We start from the raw sequence: 20,838 nt of genomic DNA, 5'->3' as shown, positions 1-20,838 counted from the left end.
ATACAAAATGTGCAAAAATAAGTGAAAATACTAACTACAAATATTCAATAAAACTACAAATTAATATAAAAACATCAAACATTTATAAACACAGTAAAATGTGTTATCTTCATGTTACCATTACTGTATACATTTTTACACAGAATTTCAATTTCTATGGTCAACCTATTCATATTTAACAAAAAATAATATATTATGTGAAACTTTAAATTTCAAATTAGTACAAATTACAATGAAAACTTTATTTTGTAAGTAAACGCTATAGGTCTACAGACAGCTGCAGCAACTTATTGTTTATGAACCAAATACTACTATTACTAGTAATAAATACATTGTCTTGATTTATAGCACACAGCAAAATGTGGCATTAGTACTAATAACAGAAACTGGTAACAGTGTTAGTAGCAAAGTACAACTAAAAGTTAAGTTTTCAGTTTAATAAATATACAACAACAGCATTAATAAGTAACACTACCACTATAATGGCAAACAATCTATAATCTTTACTTTGTAGCACACTACAAATACCATGTACAACAACACCTGTACAATGTACTATGTCACGTATTGTAGCACAACTATCCCATTAGTAGTAGTGGTGGTGGTACTACTACCAATGAACTAATATCAGTGCACTTCCAAATTTCATTTTCAAAGTCAGGCTATCCGAATTGCATTCACTGTATTATTATAAAAAGTTAACTATCTATGTTTTCAAAGTTAAATTTAACCGGTGTAAAGATGAAAAACAATACAGTACAAAAATTCAACAGCAAGGAATTACGTCAAGTATAGTAATATTAATATTACTAGTACTAACGTTACAACTTATTATTTACTATTAATACACTACTAGTAATACCACTAGATAACATAGAGTTAAGCCTCAATTGGTCTCCAATAGGTGCCCCACTGCTTTCGTGGACGAAGTTACTTCATGAAAAGAAAAAGAAAAAAGTCACCTACCTACAACAGTGGAAAATTAGGGTGTAATTTCGTCTCTATCTTACGTCCTGTTAATAAAATGCTTTTCGCTCTTACAGCATTATATAATAGCACAAAATGAGCAAATTAATAACAAATAACATTAATGATTATATTTTACGACTGCAATTCTTAAATCCAGTTTCCAATGGCTGAGGCTGCAAGGTGGTTTTAACTACGTACGAGAACTGCCTGATAGAATTGCAGAGTAGCTACAGTAGTATCACCTTTTGGAAACAAGAAAAGGTGGTATCCTTTTTGAGTAGAATATTTAATTATTTTTTAAATATTTGATTATAATTAATTAAATTTTCAGTAGTTATCTGAAAGTGTCGTCTAACTTATGTGATTCATTTGGAAATTTGAAACGATTTTCACGAAAGTATGTGCTTGCATATATTCATGCTATAGTTAACTAATTTAACCGCTGATCGTAAAATACACATAGTATAAACTTATGGACGAGAATGGTGTCTCCGAAAAAAACGAAATTCTATTTATCTCTCTCTAATTGAAACTTATAGCATGACTAAATGGTCTAATGACCCAAAACCTTCTAATCACGAAAAATTCTGACAGTCGTAAAAAATAAACCTTGTGCCAAAATATATTTTTCATTTGAGTTTCAATTTAGAATGTCGAAACAACTTCTACTAGATTTGATAATGAATGAAAACTATTGAAATTTCTACTTTTACGCTTTTTGTACCCTAAGAAACCAAACCAAAATATAAACTGCGATGAAAATAAGTTAAAAATTGACTAATCATGTGAAGTGTATATAACACAGCATAATGTTTAGGAACAACAAAGAATCTATTGGTCCATGTCAGCTGTCCTATCCTCTAACGGTCTAACCAAAACTAAAACTATTAAATAATTAATTATTTTAAAATTTTTAAAGTCAGCCATTGTCATTCGTATACTTAACTTTACTGCCTCCAAAACATCCAAAGGTAACCCATTCTAGAGGCCAACCATCCTGTTAGAAAAATGAAACTCTTAGCTGAAGATGGCTTCTACCTTGCCAAAAGTGACATACATGTACCCTAGTCCTACTATTCTCGCTGTTAAATATGAAAAAAAAAAGATTATGGATCAACTTTATCAATTCTCCTTACAATCTTAAAAACCTCAATCAAATCCCTTTTTGCAAGATAAAACAATTTCATAGATCTTAATCTTTCTTTATACGATAACCTTTATACCCAAGACTCCATTATAGTAACCCCTTTCTGAACCTTTTCAGCAATTCAGTGTTTTTCCAAAGGTAAAGAGTCCAAAGGTAAAGAGCCCAAGACTGAAAACAATGTTCCAAGTGGGATTTAACCAGTGACCTGTAAAATGAAATTATATCTTATTTAAACTTACATTCAACATTTTAATAGATAAAACCTAAAATCCTATTTGTCTTACCAATAGTAACACCACATTGCTTGAATCTACCATTACACCAAGATCCCTTTCTTTAATAACACTATTACGGTTATTCTAATCCAAAGTGCAGTTATAATTCAAATGATGATAACCCACATACATTATCTTGCATCTATTATAATTAAAACCTATCTTCCACTTCTTTGCCCAACTCACTAAATGATCCAAATCTTCACAGTTAGCAATACCTTAATATTGTCAGAATATTTAAGTAATTTGTTAACCATTCCTTCATCTATGCCATTGGTGTAAATCAAAAAGAGTAAAGGACCTAAGACTGAGTCCTAAGGAACCTCACTTGCTACATTAATCCAGTTTGACTGACCTCCATTTATAAAACCATTTGCTTTTTTCCATCCAACCACTCTACTATCCAATTAGCTAACTTATCATCCACATCTATATATATATATTATTTGTTATAGGTCTTTCATATGGCACCTTGTCAAATGCTTTCTAGAAATCTAAATATAACAAATATATATCTTTAGTTTCATTTACATAAGCAGTAACCTTTTTGAAGACTGTCATAAGATTTATAAAGCAAGATTTCTCCTTAATGAAAGCTTTTGATCATCCGACAAAATTCTAAACTTTGTTAAATGACTTCAAAAAGTATCTTTCAGCAAAATTTCCAAAACTTTCCTCATAACTGATGTAATACTAAAGGGCCTGTAATTACTGAAACAACTTTTGTTACCACCCTTGTAAAAAGAAACTACATTAGTTAACTTCCAATACTCCGATACCTTCCCACTATTCAAGAACTGACAAACTATATAGTAACTCGTTCACATGTCTCAGTTTTTACTTCATTAAAAACTCTCGAGAAATATTATCTGATCAAGATGTCTTATTGCTGTTTAAACTACCTATTTTTTTTTAACAAACTCAGAAACCATACAGTTATCTTGTTCGACGTTGTTTCCATTTATCAACTGCTCAAAATGAGGAATGCTGTTTAAATCTTCATTAGAAATAGTTGAATTTAATAACCTAACCATCTCATAATCATCAGGTGTAAATTTTCCTTTATCCTCCAACAAGCGGGCCCGGCATGGCCAGATTGTTAAGGCACTCAACTCATAATCTGAGGGTCACGGGTTCGAATCCACGTAACACCAAACATGCTCGCCCTTTCGCCCCAAACCAATCCCTCAAATGCTTTATCTACCATTTTGTTTACCCTTAATATATTTAGATATTTGTTTGTTTGTTTTTGAATTTCGCACAAAGCTACAAGAGAGCTATTTGCGCTAACCATCCCTAATTTAGCAGTGTAAGACAAAAGAGAAGGAAGCTAGTCATCACCACCCAACTGAAACTCTTGGGCCATATTTTACCAACGAATAGTGAGATTGATAGTCACATTATAACGCTCCCACGACTAGAAGGGCGAGCATATTTTCGTGTGACGGGGATTCGAACCCGTGAATATTTAAAGAAGCCCTTACTTTTAATTTTTACATTTTGCAAGTTTCATTATATTGGGAGACATTTTATCGATGTGTTAAATGCTGAGGTTGTACGTACGTATATTAAACGATAAGACAGAGTTCATGGTCTCTACATGATCACCCACAAAAGAACATTATTGTTGAAAGAACGTTTTATCATCTTACTTAAATACAGAAGCATCAGTGTTTTCATGGTTAGTATGTTCATTCACATTTTTAACGTTGGTAAATTATCTAAGCACTATTACAGAGCTAAAAGTTATAATTTGACAACGAAAATGGAACAAGATGTGCATTCAAGTAAGCGAGAGGAAGAAAGGATGGTGGCATGTATAAATTAGTCCTTTTCATTTTACAAAATGTTTATGGTCAAAATATTTGACTTCAATAGGTGTGCAACTAAATACAAATATTTTATTGTTCATTATTTATTTCCACCTGCAAAAATCATCGCAATCTATAGTCTCTAAATGAGTAAACTCGTATAAAAATCGTGTATATAAGACATCATGAAACAAATAGTGTTAAATAAATCTTCACGCTATTCTTAATCAAATCACCTTTGACCCCGGCATGGCCAGGTGGTCAAGGCACTCGACTCGTAATCCAAAGCTCGGGAGTTCGAATTCCCGTCACATCAAACATGCTCGCCCTTTCAAACGTGGGGGGCGTTATGAATTACGGTCAATCCCACTATTCGTTGGTAAAAGAGTAGCCCAAGAGTTGGCGGTGGGTGGTAATGACTAGCTGCTTTCCCTCTAGTCTTACACTGCAAAATTAGGGACGACTAGCTTTGTGCGAAATTGAAAAACAAATAAAAAAACAAACAGTTTAACAATTTTTTTCTTTACCTCTTGTGTTATTTTTACCTTATATTATCACCTCACCCTAATTATAGAACTAACAAATCATTGAGTGCTCTGATTAAACCAATGATGAATCACCTGAAGCATTTGTCAAACCTGAGCTATTACCAACAGCTCATCAAAAGCCAAAGGTCAAAAATCTGAACCGGCAAGCGAGTATCTTGAAAACAAAACTCTGGAATAACCTTTAGGTACAATACCCCACAAATAACAAAAAGATAATAGACAAATAAGCACAAAAGGTACCAAATTCACGTGACGAGAAAGAACTTGGCACCGTATGGTCATGTGGAAATTAAACGAATATTTGACTGGGTTTGGAACAATCACATTCACAAATTAGATGAACTCAAAATCAGCTCCTAATGTAATTGACATAATCTAATCCCTTACCGGGATTAAAGTTCATCGAAAGTGATTGCAAGTTGTAGGTGCAAAATGCCCCATATTATATTGCACAGGATGGTAGATGGTACATAAAACAAATTAAAATATTTAAAGGTTAAACTTATATAAATGGTCAAACTTTGCTCTGAAAGAGCATGAAATTAATGTATAATTTTCTTATAAAGTGACAGAATGGCGGGATATAAGGTCGCTGAAGCCATAGAATACTTTCTACTTTTTATTTTATTTTAGAAACAGCTGTAATATTTCTCTTGTTTATACACGTTAGTTTTGTTGAAATAAATATATTCGTGACGTGTCCTGGCCTCAGAAACCATTAATTCTAGATTTCTTGATAGAAAGATTTTATTGCTTGTCGTTGTGTTGTCTTTTTATTTGATTTTTCGCCCAAAACTAAAAAGAGGTAATTGGGTTTAGCTAGCATTATTTTCCAACTGAAAGACCAGAATGAAAGCAGCTTGTCAACAGTAACAACCGCTAACTCTTCGGTTGTTCTTGTCTTATTGCATAATGAGATTTGACAGTGACCTTTATAGTGAATCCATAAACGTGTTTTTTGGGGCGACTGACAACGAACTACAAACTCTCGGGTTTGTGAGCGTGCTAACAATTACGCCTTGCTTGGCGTACAGCCCTTCAAATATACATTTTTTTTCCAAATAATTTGTGCACCGGTTGTTTATGTGTCTCTAATGAAAAATGGATTATCTATATAAATAAACGTCAGTATGTGTGTGTATTGGACTGGCATGGCCAAGCGCGTAAGGCGTGTGACTCGTAATCCGAGGGTCGCGGGTTCGCGCCCGCCTCGCGCTAAACATGCTCGCCCTCCCAGCCGTGGGGGTGTATAATGTGACGATCAATCCCACTATTCGTTGGTAAAAGAGTAGCCCAAGAGTTGGCAGTGGGTGGTGATGACTAGCTGCCTTCCCTCTAGTCTTACACTGCAAAATTAGGGATGGCTAGCACAGATAGCCCTCGAGTAGCTTTGTGCGAAATTCCAAAACAACAACAAAGTGTTTGTAGCTGGTCTGTGTACGTTTCCATATATCTTGATCAATCAGTGCTAAACTTGACACAGTGGTATAGAATGACATGAGGAAGGCTTGAAGTCCCCCTCCAATTTCATATCTAATTTCAGGAACTACCAAATTAATACAACTTATACAGGATGACATGAGCAAGATCATAAGGGAAATGGATCCCCCGTCTCAGTTCAAATAAACTATCAACGCTGTATATTCCTCAGAATGAACTATGTAACCATTGTTGTTATAGTTCTTGAAAACGGTATATCTTTCATTTCAGTACTGGTACCTTTATGTGTTTCATTACACTTTTAATGTTTATTATATCAAGAATATAAAATAGAAGCACAGTTTCCTATTTTTTATTTAAAACTCGTTTTTTATTCAGCCGTCCAACGGACCGCTACTCAGCTAGTAAATAATAAAGTAAAAATATTCTAAACTATTCTTACTTTCATTAATTATTGTAAAAGTACATTCAGTTGTTTCTTACCTCCACTAATTATTGTAAAAGTACATCAAGCTACTCTTACCTCCACTAATTATTGTAAAATTACATTCAGTTGTTTCTTATCTCCACTAATTATTGTAAAAGTACATTCAGTTGTTTCTTACCTCCACTAATTATTGTAAAAGTACATTCAGTTGTCTCTTACCTCCACTAATTATTGTGAAAGAACATTAAGTTACTCTTACCTCCACTAATTATTGTAAAAGTACATTAAGTTACTCTTACCTCCACTAATTATTGTAAAAGTACATTTAGTTGTTTCCTATCTCCACGAATTATTGTAAAAGTACATTAAGTTACTCTTACCTCCACTAATTATTGTAAATGTACATTAAGTTACTCTTACCTCCACTAATTATTGTAAAAGTACATTAAGTTACTCTTACCTCCGCTAATTATTGTAAATGTACATTAAGTTACTCTTACCTCCACTTATTATTGTTGGCCAAAGTACTCGCCTTCTATGCACTTACTCTTAACCATGTAAAGTTATTGATAAATACGGTTATAATAACCCCACAGTTGAAATATTTGAAATGTATTTACAGCATATTGCAATTCGAAACATGGGACCCGGTATGACCAAGCGGTTATGGCGCTCGATTCGCAATCTGAGAGTCGCGTGTTCTAATCCCCGTCACACCAAACATGATCACCCTTTCAGCCGTGTGGGCTTTATAATGTGATGTTTTTTCCCACTCTTCGTTGGTTAAAGAGTAGCCCAAGAGTTTGCGGTGAGTGGTGATGACTACCTGCCTTCCCTCTAGTCTTAAACTACTAAATTAGGGATCGCTGCTACAGATAACCCTCATGTAGCTTTGCCTTCACTCTAGTCTTAAACTACTAAATTAGGGACCGCTGCTACAGATAACCCTCATGTGTCTTTGCCTTCCCTCTAGTCTTAAACTACTAAATTAGGGACCGCTACTACAGATAACCCTCGTCTAACCTTGCGCGAAATTTAAAACAAATAAACATTATTTTGTCGTCAAAGCTTCTTATTACAAAGACAATTCCTCAGACCAAAAACGTGTTTCGTGGTTATTAAGTACAAAGCTAAACAATGATCTATCTGTGTTGTGTCCACCACGGATATCGAAACCCGGTTTTCAGGGGATTATAAGCCTTCAGAGTTACGGTCGAGCCACTGGGGTTAGAGTAAAATACAAAATAAGTAGAAAGCATGCATTTAGGTGTATAAGATTTGTGTGATCCAGTCCAATGGGGGATTTAAGGTTGTGTAGGCCCTACATCCCATCTAATTTTTATAGAATGTGCCCTGGGGTTAACCCTTTAGCTCCTACCTAAATACGCTACTTATCAGGTCAAGCTGTGAAACATGGGTACAGTACAGCTGCAAATATTTGACTTTACCAACGATGACAAGAGAAGGAAATTCATAACACTTGTCGACTTATCAGTTGAGAAGTACAGAGGTAATGAGTCCAATAGTCGGTCACGCGTGACTCGTTGTTTTATTTTTAACTGTAAAATTTTTCATCGCAGCTGACTTTTCATTACAGTAGAACAGTAAAAATAATGGAAAAAATTGTCATCAGTTTGAAGTCTACATGAAATATCATTTGGAGGTGTTTCAACAGTGAAAAGTATAAGAAGTTTGACTAAAAAGAAGCCAAGCGATCAATATGGAAAATCTAAGCCTAACATTAAATGGTCATTGGAAAGTTGCACGTGAAAGCCAGTACGTTGGTCTGGAAAGTCACGAGAAGCTATTCTCTCTCAGACATGGAAGTTTCCTGAATATTTTGATTCTGCGATAAAAGGACGTTTTAGAAAAATAACCAGGCAATAAATCTTAATAAATATTTCTGAACTATTTCATGCCCTCTTCAGTCTTGCAGAGCCTTCTAGACATCTACCACACGAGGTATTGAGTATTGTACACTGCTAATTTCCTAATTTGATCACAATCCACTAGACAGTGTATAAGAGAAGTATAGCCATGAATACGTGCTTGAAAAGTTACCCTGTGATTGTGCTCTGGCTTTTGGAGCTGGGAAACTGGGCTTGAACCCTCCACCCCCAGTTTAAGCTGTGAGTTATAAGAGTGAGAGTCGATCGTGGATAGTAAATAGTTGTTCAAACAATTAGTAACGTTGGTAAATAACCTTAGTGTAGAAAAATACCGCAAATCGTAGAAAATGTGTCGCAAGAAATATTTGGAAAATAGTTAACACACACATACGTCTATAATAAAAATATTATTTTATTAACTACGTCTTAGGTATATATCCTTCGTTAGGCTTAGCTGTTAGCATTACGTAAATACAAAACAGTAATACATTAATTAACGAACATCACTGAAATGTAAGACGATTTTGATAGAAGTTGCTAAATGCTATAGAGTGAGAAACTGCTTACAAAATTTTAATTAAAACTTGTCAACGAAAGAAAGATAAGTCTGTGTGGAATACATGTATTTTATGGACCGCCACCACGGAATTACATGAATTAAACTGAACGGAGTTCGTGATGAGATTTTACAAATGAATTTTATACATAAAAGAAATTCTGCCAAAAGATTAAAAAATAATTAAAATAATAAATTAGTTTGGTTCCACGTTTGTTCTTTTATAAATGCTAATATAGCTTTTCATCAATAAAAGTTCTGAGATTCGAAGAAAACTATTTGTTAGTTTCTTAACATATTTCTTAGCATTGAAGCGAGGCCCTGCATGGCCTGAAGGTTAAGGCACTCGACTCGTAATTTGAGCGTCGCGGGTTCAAATCCCCGTCACACCAAACATGCTCGCCCTTTCAGCCGAGGGCGTTATAATGTGACGGTCAATCTCACTATTCGTTGGTAAAAAAGTAGCTCAAGAGCTTTAATTAGGTGGTGATGACCAGCTGCCTTCTCTCTAATCTTATACATTCCGAGAGTCGAGGGTTTCGAATCCCTGTCACACAATACACGCTCGCTCTTTCAGCCATGGGGCGTTATAATGTTACGGTCAATCCCACTATTCGTTGGTAAAAAAGTAGCCCAAGAATTGACGGTGGGTGGTGATGATCAGTTGCCTTCTCTCTAGTCTTACACTGCTAAATAATGCAGATAGCCTTCGAGTAGCTTTGCGCGAAAATTCAGAACAAAGCAGACCAAACCAGTATTGAAGCATAAAAAATGTCCGAAGTCATTTTATTAAGTGCGAAAGAATAATGAAAATAATGTTCATCAGTGTAGCTTTAATTGTGTTTTACTTTTGTTTTTTGTTAAGCACAAAGCTACATTATAGGTTATCTGTGTGTCCCGGGTATCGAAACCAGATTTTTAACGTTATGAGCTCTACAGCTTACTTCTGAGCCACTGAGAAGGCTTTAATTATCAAAACCTCAAGTATAACATAGCCAATACGTAGACTTTACTGTCTGTGTTCATCACGTTGTTGTTCCACAGGTGGACAGTCGCAGACTTACAGATTTACAACACTAAGGCCCGGGACTTGATTACCCGCGGTGGACGCAGCAGATAGCTCAATGTGACTTTTCTGTAATACAAACAATCATAACATATACTCTTCAAAAAAAGAAACGCAAAAGGCAAAATTTGAGACATATTGTTAACAAGTTTATTCCGGATAGTTCTATATGACATGTGTGAAACTTTGCACATTCACTGCTGAACATCCAAAGTCTGCAAAGGCGAAGTCCGCTTGAAGTTTAATGTCACTCAACGTCAATAACGAGTGTGCCCCCCCGTGAGTATCAATAACTGCTTGGCATCTCCTGCCCATGGAAGCGATGAGATGACGAATCACATCCTGTGGAATGGCTGTCCACTCAGCCTGCAAAGCTGCTGCAAGCTGAGATAGAGTCTGCGGTTGAGGTTGTCGCCGTTGCAGACGTCGATACAACTCGTCCCAAAGATGTTCGATGGGATTTAAATCTGGTGATCTGGAGGGCTAGGGAAGAACGTTGATGTTGTGGTGTCTCAAGAAGACAGTGATGAGTCGGGCTGTGTGAGAACGGGCGTTGTCATGTTGAAAAACGTCGTTGACTTTCACCATGATGAGTTGCACATGGGGCCTAAGAATCTCGTCGATGGTTGCGTACGGTCTGATCGTAAATCCTACGCAGCCCTGGTGTGGTTGAAGCAGTAGACGTCGCAGTGGTGGTCCTATCCCGAAGGTGACGTAACCGGATGTAGCGATCTTGTACGGGCGTAGTCACACGAGGTATGCGAGATCGTGGACGGTCACAAGTTGATCCATGTTGTTGGTGACGATTCCATAGCCTTGTGATGGTGCTTTGGTGGACATTCACAGCTCTGGCAACATCTGATCGAGATTCGCCTGCTTCCAAGCGACCAATGGCGTTGTTGCGTTGTGCTTCAGTCAGTCTTGGCGTAACTGTATTGCGTGTCGGTGGCTTAACACTGAGCTATGGAAACCGAGAACCCGTCACTTTTATAGGGATTTTGCACATGTTGCACTTGCAGAACATGCAGATCTCTCAAACAAATTTATTGGACACGAATGCGTTTTGGCGAAAAATCCGATGTTTTCCTCCGTTTTCAAAGTGCACAACTTTTATTGTCATTTTGGTCTGACAATCAGTGCCTTAACACGTGTAACATCACATACTCTGAGCTTATAACGTTATTACATATATTTCTCTTTAAAATAACAAAAATATCCCTTTTGCGTTTCTTTTTTTGAAGAGTATAGTTACTTACCGTTGATTTCTTCTTTGTTACTTTCAGAATTTTCACGCCAAACCCGCTGCCAATACTTGTCACCAGTGAGATCCTATAATCACTTTTGTGATACATCCATGGACGGCCTCACAAGACGGAGCTTGAATTTTGCAGCCACGGGACGCGAACCAGGAATCTTGAAGTCTTGACACGCTAGCTGTAAATTTTGTTATATTTGTTTGTTTTAATGCGAAACTACACAATGGGATATCTGCGTTCTATAAAACCCCGGATTTTATAGTTGCAGGTCCGTAAACTAACACTGATCCAGGAAAGTGAACGTTCCCTTGTACTTGTTATTTGGCCCCTCAGTGACTCTGCGGTAGCAACAGGGTTTCGATATCCCTGGTGGGCAGAGCACAGATAGCCCATTGCGTAGCTTTGTTCTTAATTTCAAACAAACAAATAAAACTTGTAATTTGAAACTTTACATTTTTCACTATGGATCAACATAACCAGTGGCAGAAGGATCAGCGGTAAGCATAACGGTCTATAAAACTAAAAATTTGGCTTCGATACCTGCAAAGTGCATATCACAGATACTCCGTTGTGCAGCTTTGTGATTAACAACAAACAAACTTATTGGTTTTAAAAATCTCTTTTCTTATTTTTTAACCTGATTTTTAACTCATGTAAACTTTAGTTACTGCTAAGCCATCTGGAGGAGAGGCGATTTTGAAAAATGTGTGAATAAACCCCAAATATTACTCTCTGTTAACAGATGCTGAGACTGAAAAAAAAAATCGAAAAGTCACATAAATAATACATTATTTATGTTTGAAAGATATTGCTTTTATGCTGCACTATCAATGTAGATACATTGAATTTATTAATGATAAATATCAGAAAAAGTTTTGAGTTCCATCTTTACGTTCGATTGTTGCAGAAAAAACCAATTGGAATAAGAAGATCTAATAAACTACAGCTGGTGACCAACACTTGTTATAACAAACTACAGCAGGTGCACAACAATTGTTATAACAAACTACAGCAGGTGCACAACACTTGTTATAATAAAATGCAACTAAAATTATGAAAATTCAGGTAGTTACAACAGCCAGGGTTAAAATTAGGATTTGATGTCATATTTGAACTGATCTCGTCGAGTGCCTTTTAAAAATATGTAGTTTTACAAATGTTTCTGTTATCTAATAAAAAATATAACAAATTAACATTTTCAAAGGTGCTAATTTTTTGCCTACCCCTTTATTACAAGTTGATTATTTTTTTATATTATTAAACCATTGTACGATAGTTTACGTAGCTGTACTGATTTTAATTCTCTCTATGAAAATATTTTTGGTGTAAATAAATTTTCGTATTAAGATAACTGATCATTACGAACTTGTTTCACGACTCAGATGTTTTCGATCAAGATAATTCTGGGTAATAAATATAAAGTTACTGCTATAAACACATCTGTTCTATCTAAATAATCCAGCAACTCGTTTCGTATCAGAGAGCCAGACAAGACGCCATTACCAACAACAAAGAAAACATTGACGTCATATCTGAAGTTAGATGCTTCTTTAATATTTTAAAATGTCTAAAATCGTCAACAGTTGTTCAAACTTCAGAGTTCCAGATGTTTAGCTTTTACAGATTCCAGGTAATAACACCACTGAGCTTTTCCTCGACTTAAATATATATATGTATATATTAATTGTGGTTAGGCTTACACTCTCCTCGTTTAAACGAAATGTAACACTAAATATATATATAACGCAATGAGCAACATGATTGAGTTCTGTTTTATTTCTTATGGTGTTGTGTTCTTTTAAATTACAAATGAAAGTAATTATTTTACATTTCTACAAGTTTGAAGTTCAACATTGCCGTAAAACGTTTAGGGCTGCGTTACAACTGACGCTAAATTTTCTTTGACAACAATATAAAGATCAAAATAAAACAATTGACATTACTTGTACAATTTGTTTATTTGTTTTGGAATTTTGCACAAAGCTACTCGAGGGCTATCTGTACTAGCCGTCCCTAATTTAGCAGTGTAAGACTAGAGGGAAGGCAGCTAGTCATCACCACCCACGGCCAACTCTTGGGCTAATCTTTTACCAACGAATAGTGGGATTGACCGTCACATTATAACGCCCCCACGGCTGGGAGGGCGAGCATGTTTGGCGCGATGCGGGCGCGAACCTGCGACCCTCGGATTACGAGTCGCACGCCTTACGCGCTAGGCCATGCCAGGCCCCTTTACTTGTACAAGGAAACGCCACAGCTAACACACAGATATATTAATTCTACTATCTTCTTTAAAAGAATCAAGACAAAAGCTGTTGATGCTTTATAAGACATCAAATATATAATCTACCTTTGTTCTAGATATTTCTAGGACAAACTTCAACTTAAATTCACATCATTAATGACTCGCACCTCGTGCAAGCCAACAAATACATTGCAACATTAAAATGTAGCTTACAATAACAGTATCATACCTCAAAACGAACAGTATCATGTTTCGACCGCATGAGTCATCATCTTCTGGTACAAAGATCTTCATCAGTGTGGTCGAAAAATTCGTACGTTTGGTGAAAACGTCACTCAGTTTAAGCTTGGTAGTCTAGCATTGCCAGATGGTTAGAGCGCTCGCCTCGTAATCCGATGATCGCGAGCTCGAATCCCCGTCACACCAAACATGTTCGCTCTTTCAGCCGTGGGAGCATTATATTGTGACGGTCAATTCCACTATTCATTAGCAAAAGAGTAGGCCAAAAGTTGGCGGTGGGTGGTGATGATTAGCTGCTTTCTCTCTAGTCTTACCCTGCTAAATTAGGGACACCTAGCGCAGATAGCTCTTGTATAGCTTTGCATAAATTAAAAAAACACACTTTCTTGGATAATACTGTCAAACTCCATTTTAAAGTTTTGCTTTTAAAGTAATTTAATGAGCTAGCGTTTAGCAGTTTTGACTGTAAAAATGAAAATTAGAAAAACACGAAGATATTCTACGTTAATTCACGTTATGTGTGTGTTAGTCCACAAAGTGTGGAGCTAGCAGGAGCAAACTTGGCAGGAGGAATTCATATTCCCCATAAAAGATGTGTTCTAGTTATGTGATGTACTCCCCTCTCTATATTATTGTGGTATCAAAGTTCACCCAGCCAAGATGAGGGTTCAAGGACTAGATCTACAGGATTGCTGAACACTGTCTGTCGTCCTATATTATGTTCCTGGCTTCCCTTGGAATCTAAAGAGTGCCATTTTTGAAACAGTATTAATATTACATCCAAAAGAGGGCGCACACTTACAATCAGATGCTCAGGTACAATGGATTTCTTGTAGATTTAGAACCCCTTGGGGTACTATTGAAGTAATTGGGGATGACAGAGGTTTTATTGGCGCAATGTGAACTCTTCAGCGGATAGTGGGTGTCTTATGAAAGCTTTTATAAGATGCTCAGGTACAATGGATTTCTTGTAGGTTTAGAACCCCTTGGGGTACTACTGAAGTAATTGGGGATAACAGAGGTTTTATTGGCGCAATGTGAACTCTTCAGCGGATAGTGGGTGTCTTATGAAAGCTTTTATAAAAAAATGGAAAGTGTCTTGTATGTGAGGTGTTTTGAGTATTTATTATAATAACAATAAATTAATAATAATATATTATACCCTCAGTGTCATTTTACGTTGTAGGCCTACCTGTAGGTCGCTTTGATCCATGCGCTCTTCAGGTCCACAAAGGGCCAAAGGTCGTAACTTTATATTAATACAGAACAAGCTAGCAGATCAAAGTTTCATCACAAAGGGTCAATACTCGTAACTTTATATTAATACAGAACAAGATAGCAGATCAAAGTTTGATCCACAAAGGATCAACAGTCGTAACTTTATATTAATACAAAACAAGATAGCAGACCAAAGTTTGATCCACAAAGGGTTAACAGTCGTAACGTTATATTAATACAGAACAAGCTAGCAGATCAAATTTGATTCACAAATGGTCAACAGTCGTAACTTTATATTGATACAAAACAAAATAGCAGACCAAAGTTCATCACAAAAGGTCAACACTCGTAACTTTATATTAATACAGAACAAGCTAGCAGATCAAAGTTTCATTACAAATGGTCAACAGTCGTAACTTTATATTGATACAAAACAAGATAGCAGACCAAAGTTCATCACAAAAGGTCAACACTCGTAACTATATATTAATACAGAACAAGCTAGCAGATCAAAGTTTCATTACAAAGGGTCAACAGTCGTAACTTTATATTAATACAGAACAAGATAGCTGATCAAAGTTTCATAACAAAGGGTCAACAGTCGTAACTTTATATTAATACAAAACAAGATAGCAGATCAAAGTTTCATAACAAAGGGTCAACACTCGTAAGTTTATATTAATACAGAACAAGCTAGCAGATCAAAGTTTCATCACAAAGGGTCAACACTCGTAACTTTATATTAATGCAGAACAAGCTAGCAGATAAAAGTTTCATCACAAAGGGTCAACACTCGTAACTTAAAATTAATGCAGAACAAGGTAGCAGATCAAAGTTTGATCCACAAAGGGTCAACAGTCGTAACTGTATATTAATACAAAACAAGCTAGCAGATCAAAGTTTGATCCACAAATGGTCAACAGTCGTAACTTTATATTAATACAGAACAAGATAGCAGATCAAAGTTTGATCCACAAAGGGTTAACAGTCGTAACTTTATATTAATACAGAACAAGATAGCTGATCAAAGTTTGATCCACAAAGGGTCAACAGTCGTAACTTTATATTAATACAAAACAAGATAGCAGATCAAAGTTTCATAACAAAGGGTGAACAGTCGTAACTGTATATTAATACAAAACAAGCTAGCAGATCAAAGTTTGATCCACAAATGGTCAACAGTCGTAACTTTATATTAATACAGAACAAGATAGCAGATCAAAGTTTCATCACAAAGGGTCAACACTCGTAACTTTATATTAATGCAGAACAAGATAGCAGATCAAAGTTTGATCCACAAATGGTCAACAGTCGTAACTTTATATTAATACAGAACAAGCTAGCAGATCAAAGTTTCATCACAAAGGGTCAACACTCGTAACTTTATATTAATGCAGAACAAGATAGCAGATCAAAGATTAATCCACAAATGGTCAACAGTCGTAACTTTATATTAATACAGAACAAGGTAGCAGATCAAAGTTTGATCCACAAATGGTCAACAGTCGTAACTTTATATTAATACAGAACAAGCTAGCAGATCTAAGTTTCATCCACAAAGGGTCAACAGTCGTAACTTTATATTAATACAGAACAAGATAGCAGACCAAAGTTTGATCCACAAAGGGTCAACAGTCTTAGCTTTATATTAATACAGAACAAGATAGCAGACCAAAGTTTGATCCACAAAGGGTTAACAGTCGTAACTTTATATTAATACAGAACAAGCTAGCAGATCAAAGTTTCATTCACAAAGGGTCAACAGTCGTAACTTTATATTAATACAGAACAAGATAGCAGATCAAAGTTTGATCCACAAAGGGTCAACAGTCGTAACTTTATATTAATACAGAACAAGATAGCAGATCAAAGTTTGATCCACAAAGGGTCAACAGTCGTAACTTTATATTAATACAGAACAAGATAGCAGATCAAAGTTTGATCCACAAAGGGTTAACAGTCGTAACTTTATATTAATACAGAACAAGATAGCTGATCAAAGTTTGATCCACAAGGGTTAACAGTCGTAACTTTATATTAATACAGAACAAGATAGCTGATCAAAGTTTGATCCACAAAGGGTCAACAGTCGTAACTTTATGTTAATACAGAACAAGATAGCTGATCAAAGTTTGATCCACAAAGGGTCAACAGTCGTAACTTTATATTAATACAGAACAAGATAGCAGATCAAAGTTTGATCCACAAAGGGTCAACAGTCGTAACTTTATATTAATACAGAACAAGATAGCAGATCAAAGTTTGATCCACAAAGGGTCAACAGTCGTAACTTTATATTAATACAGAACAAGATAGCAGATCAAAGTTTGATCCACAAAGGGTCAACAGTCGTAACTTTATATTAATACAGAACAAGATAGCAGATCAAAGTTTGATCCACAAAGGGTCAACAGTCGTAACTTTATATTAATACAGAACAAGATAGCAGATCAAAGTTTGATCCACAAAGGGTCAACAGTCGTAACTTTATATTAATACAGAACAAGATAGCAGATCAAAGTTTGATCCACAAAGGGTCAACAGTCGTAACTTTATATTAATACAGAACAAGATAGCAGATCAAAGTTTGATCCACAAAGGGTCAACAGTCGTAACTTTATATTAATACAGAACAAGATAGCAGATCAAAGTTTGATCCACAAAGGGTCAACAGTCGTAACTTTATATTAATACAGAACAAGATAGCAGATCAAAGTTTGATCCACAAAGGGTCAACAGTCGTAACTTTATATTAATACAGAACAAGATAGCAGATCAAAGTTTGATCCACAAAGGGTCAACAGTCGTAACTTTATATTAATACAGAACAAGATAGCAGATCAAAGTTTGATCCACAAAGGGTCAACAGTCGTAACTTTATATTAATACAGAACAAGATAGCAGATCAAAGTTTGATCCACAAAGGGTCAACAGTCGTAACTTTATATTAATACAGAACAAGATAGCAGATCAAAGTTTGATCCACAAAGGGTCAACAGTCGTAACTTTATATTAATACAGAACAAGATAGCAGATCAAAGTTTGATCCACAAAGGGTCAACAGTCGTAACTTTATATTAATACAGAACAAGATAGCAGATCAAAGTTTGATCCACAAAGGGTCAACAGTCGTAACTTTATATTAATACAGAACAAGATAGCAGATCAAAGTTTGATCCACAAAGGGTCAACAGTCGTAACCTCATATTAATACATAACAAGATAGTAGATCAAAGTTTGATCCACAAAGGGTCAACAGTCGTAACTTTATATTAATACAGAACAAGATAGCAGATCAAAGTTTGATCCACAAAGGGTCAACAGTCGTAACTTTATATTAATACAGAACAAGATAGCAGATCAAAGTTTGATCCACAAAGGGTCAACAGTCGTAACTTTATATTAATACAGAACAAGATAGCAGATCAAAGTTTGATCCACAAAGGGTCAACAGTCGTAACTTTATATTAATACAGAACAAGATAGCAGATCAAAGTTTGATCCACAAAGGGTCAACAGTCGTAACTTTATATTAATACAGAACAAGATAGCAGATCAAAGTTTGATCCACAAAGGGTCAACAGTCGTAACTTTATATTAATACAGAACAAGATAGCAGATCAAAGTTTGATCCACAAAGGGTCAACAGTCGTAACTTTATATTAATACAGAACAAGATAGCAGATCAAAGTTTGATCCACAAAGGGTCAACAGTCGTAACTTTATATTAATACAGAACAAGATAGCAGATCAAAGTTTGATCCACAAAGGGTCAACAGTCGTAACTTTATATTAATACAGAACAAGATAGCAGATCAAAGTTTGATCCACAAAGGGTCAACAGTCGTAACTTTATATTAATACAGAACAAGATAGCAGATCAAAGTTTGATCCACAAAGGGTCAACAGTCGTAACTTTATATTAATACAGAACAAGATAGCAGATCAAAGTTTGATCCACAAAGGGTCAACAGTCGTAACTTTATATTAATACAGAACAAGATAGCAGATCAAAGTTTGATCCACAAAGGGTCAACAGTCGTAACTTTATATTAATACAGAACAAGATAGCAGATCAAAGTTTGATCCACAAAGGGTCAACAGTCGTAACTTTATATTAATACAGAACAAGATAGCAGATCAAAGTTTGATCCACAAAGGGTCAACAGTCGTAACTTTATATTAATACAGAACAAGATAGCAGATCAAAGTTTGATCCACAAAGGGTCAACAGTCGTAACTTTATATTAATACAGAACAAGATAGCAGATCAAAGTTTGATCCACAAAGGGTCAACAGTCGTAACTTTATATTAATACAGAACAAGATAGCAGATCAAAGTTTGATCCACAAAGGGTCAACAGTCGTAACTTTATATTAATACAGAACAAGATAGCAGATCAAAGTTTGATCCACAAAGGGTCAACAGTCGTAACTTTATATTAATACAGAACAAGATAGCAGATCAAAGTTTGATCCACAAAGGGTCAACAGTCGTAACTTTATATTAATACAGAACAAGATAGCAGATCAAAGTTTGATCCACAAAGGGTCAACAGTCGTAACTTTATATTAATACAGAACAAGATAGCAGATCAAAGTTTGATCCACAAAGGGTCAACAGTCGTAACTTTATATTAATACAGAACAAGATAGCAGATCAAAGTTTGATCCACAAAGGGTCAACAGTCGTAACTTTATATTAATACAGAACAAGATAGCAGATCAAAGTTTGATCCACAAAGGGTCAACAGTCGTAACTTTATATTAATACAGAACAAGATAGCAGATCAAAGTTTGATCCACAAAGGGTCAACAGTCGTAACTTTATATTAATACAGAACAAGATAGCAGATCAAAGTTTGATCCACAAAGGGTCAACAGTCGTAACTTTATATTAATACAGAACAAGATAGCAGATCAAAGTTTGATCCACAAAGGGTCAACAGTCGTAACTTTATATTAATACAGAACAAGATAGCAGATCAAAGTTTGATCCACAAAGGGTCAACAGTCGTAACTTTATATTAATACAGAACAAGATAGCAGATCAAAGTTTGATCCACAAAGGGTCAACAGTCGTAACTTTATATTAATACAGAACAAGATAGCAGATCAAAGTTTGATCCACAAAGGGTCAACAGTCGTAACTTTATATTAATACAGAACAAGATAGCAGATCAAAGTTTGATCCACAAAGGGTCAACAGTCGTAACTTTATATTAATACAGAACAAGATAGCAGATCAAAGTTTGATCCACAAAGGGTCAACAGTCGTAACTTTATATTAATACAGAACAAGATAGCAGATCAAAGTTTGATCCACAAAGGGTCAACAGTCGTAACTTATTAATATATTAATACACAAAGGGTCAACAGAACATAGAACAAGATAGCAGATCAAAGTTTGATCCACAAAGGGTCAACAGTCGTAACTTTATATTAATACAGAACAAGATAGCAGATCAAAGTTTGATCCACAAAGGGTCAACAGTCGTAACTTTATATTAATACAGAACAAGATAGCAGATCAAAGTTTGATCCACAAAGGGTCAACAGTCGTAACTTTATATTAATACAGAACAAGATAGCAGATCAAAGTTTGATCCACAAAGGGTCAACAGTCGTAACTTTATATTAATACAGAACAAGATAGCAGATCAAAGTTTGATCCACAAAGGGTCAACAGTCGTAACTTTATATTAATACAGAACAAGATAGCAGATCAAAGTTTGATCCACAAAGGGTCAA

General features: G+C 35.4%; 1 protein-coding gene across 2 annotated transcripts in view; it reads right to left on the bottom strand.

Moving 5' to 3' along the window:
- Positions 1-1,198, bottom strand: part of LOC143230239 (uncharacterized) — a 110,211-nt gene extending 109,013 nt beyond the window's left edge. The window contains exon 1 of one of the 2 annotated variants that reach the window (XM_076463433.1): positions 967-1,198. The gene's annotated coding sequence lies outside the window, so the exon portion shown is untranslated. The remainder of the gene's footprint in view (positions 1-966) is intronic. The other variant, XM_076463430.1, reaches the window with a different exon arrangement.
- Between the last annotated feature and the right edge of the window lie 19,640 nt (positions 1,199-20,838).

The sequence above is a fragment of the Tachypleus tridentatus genome, chromosome 10, assembly GCF_004210375.1.
Source record: "Tachypleus tridentatus isolate NWPU-2018 chromosome 10, ASM421037v1, whole genome shotgun sequence".
Classification (NCBI taxonomy): domain Eukaryota; kingdom Metazoa; phylum Arthropoda; class Merostomata; order Xiphosura; family Limulidae; genus Tachypleus; species Tachypleus tridentatus.
This window is presented reverse-complemented; position numbering and strand designations above follow the sequence as displayed.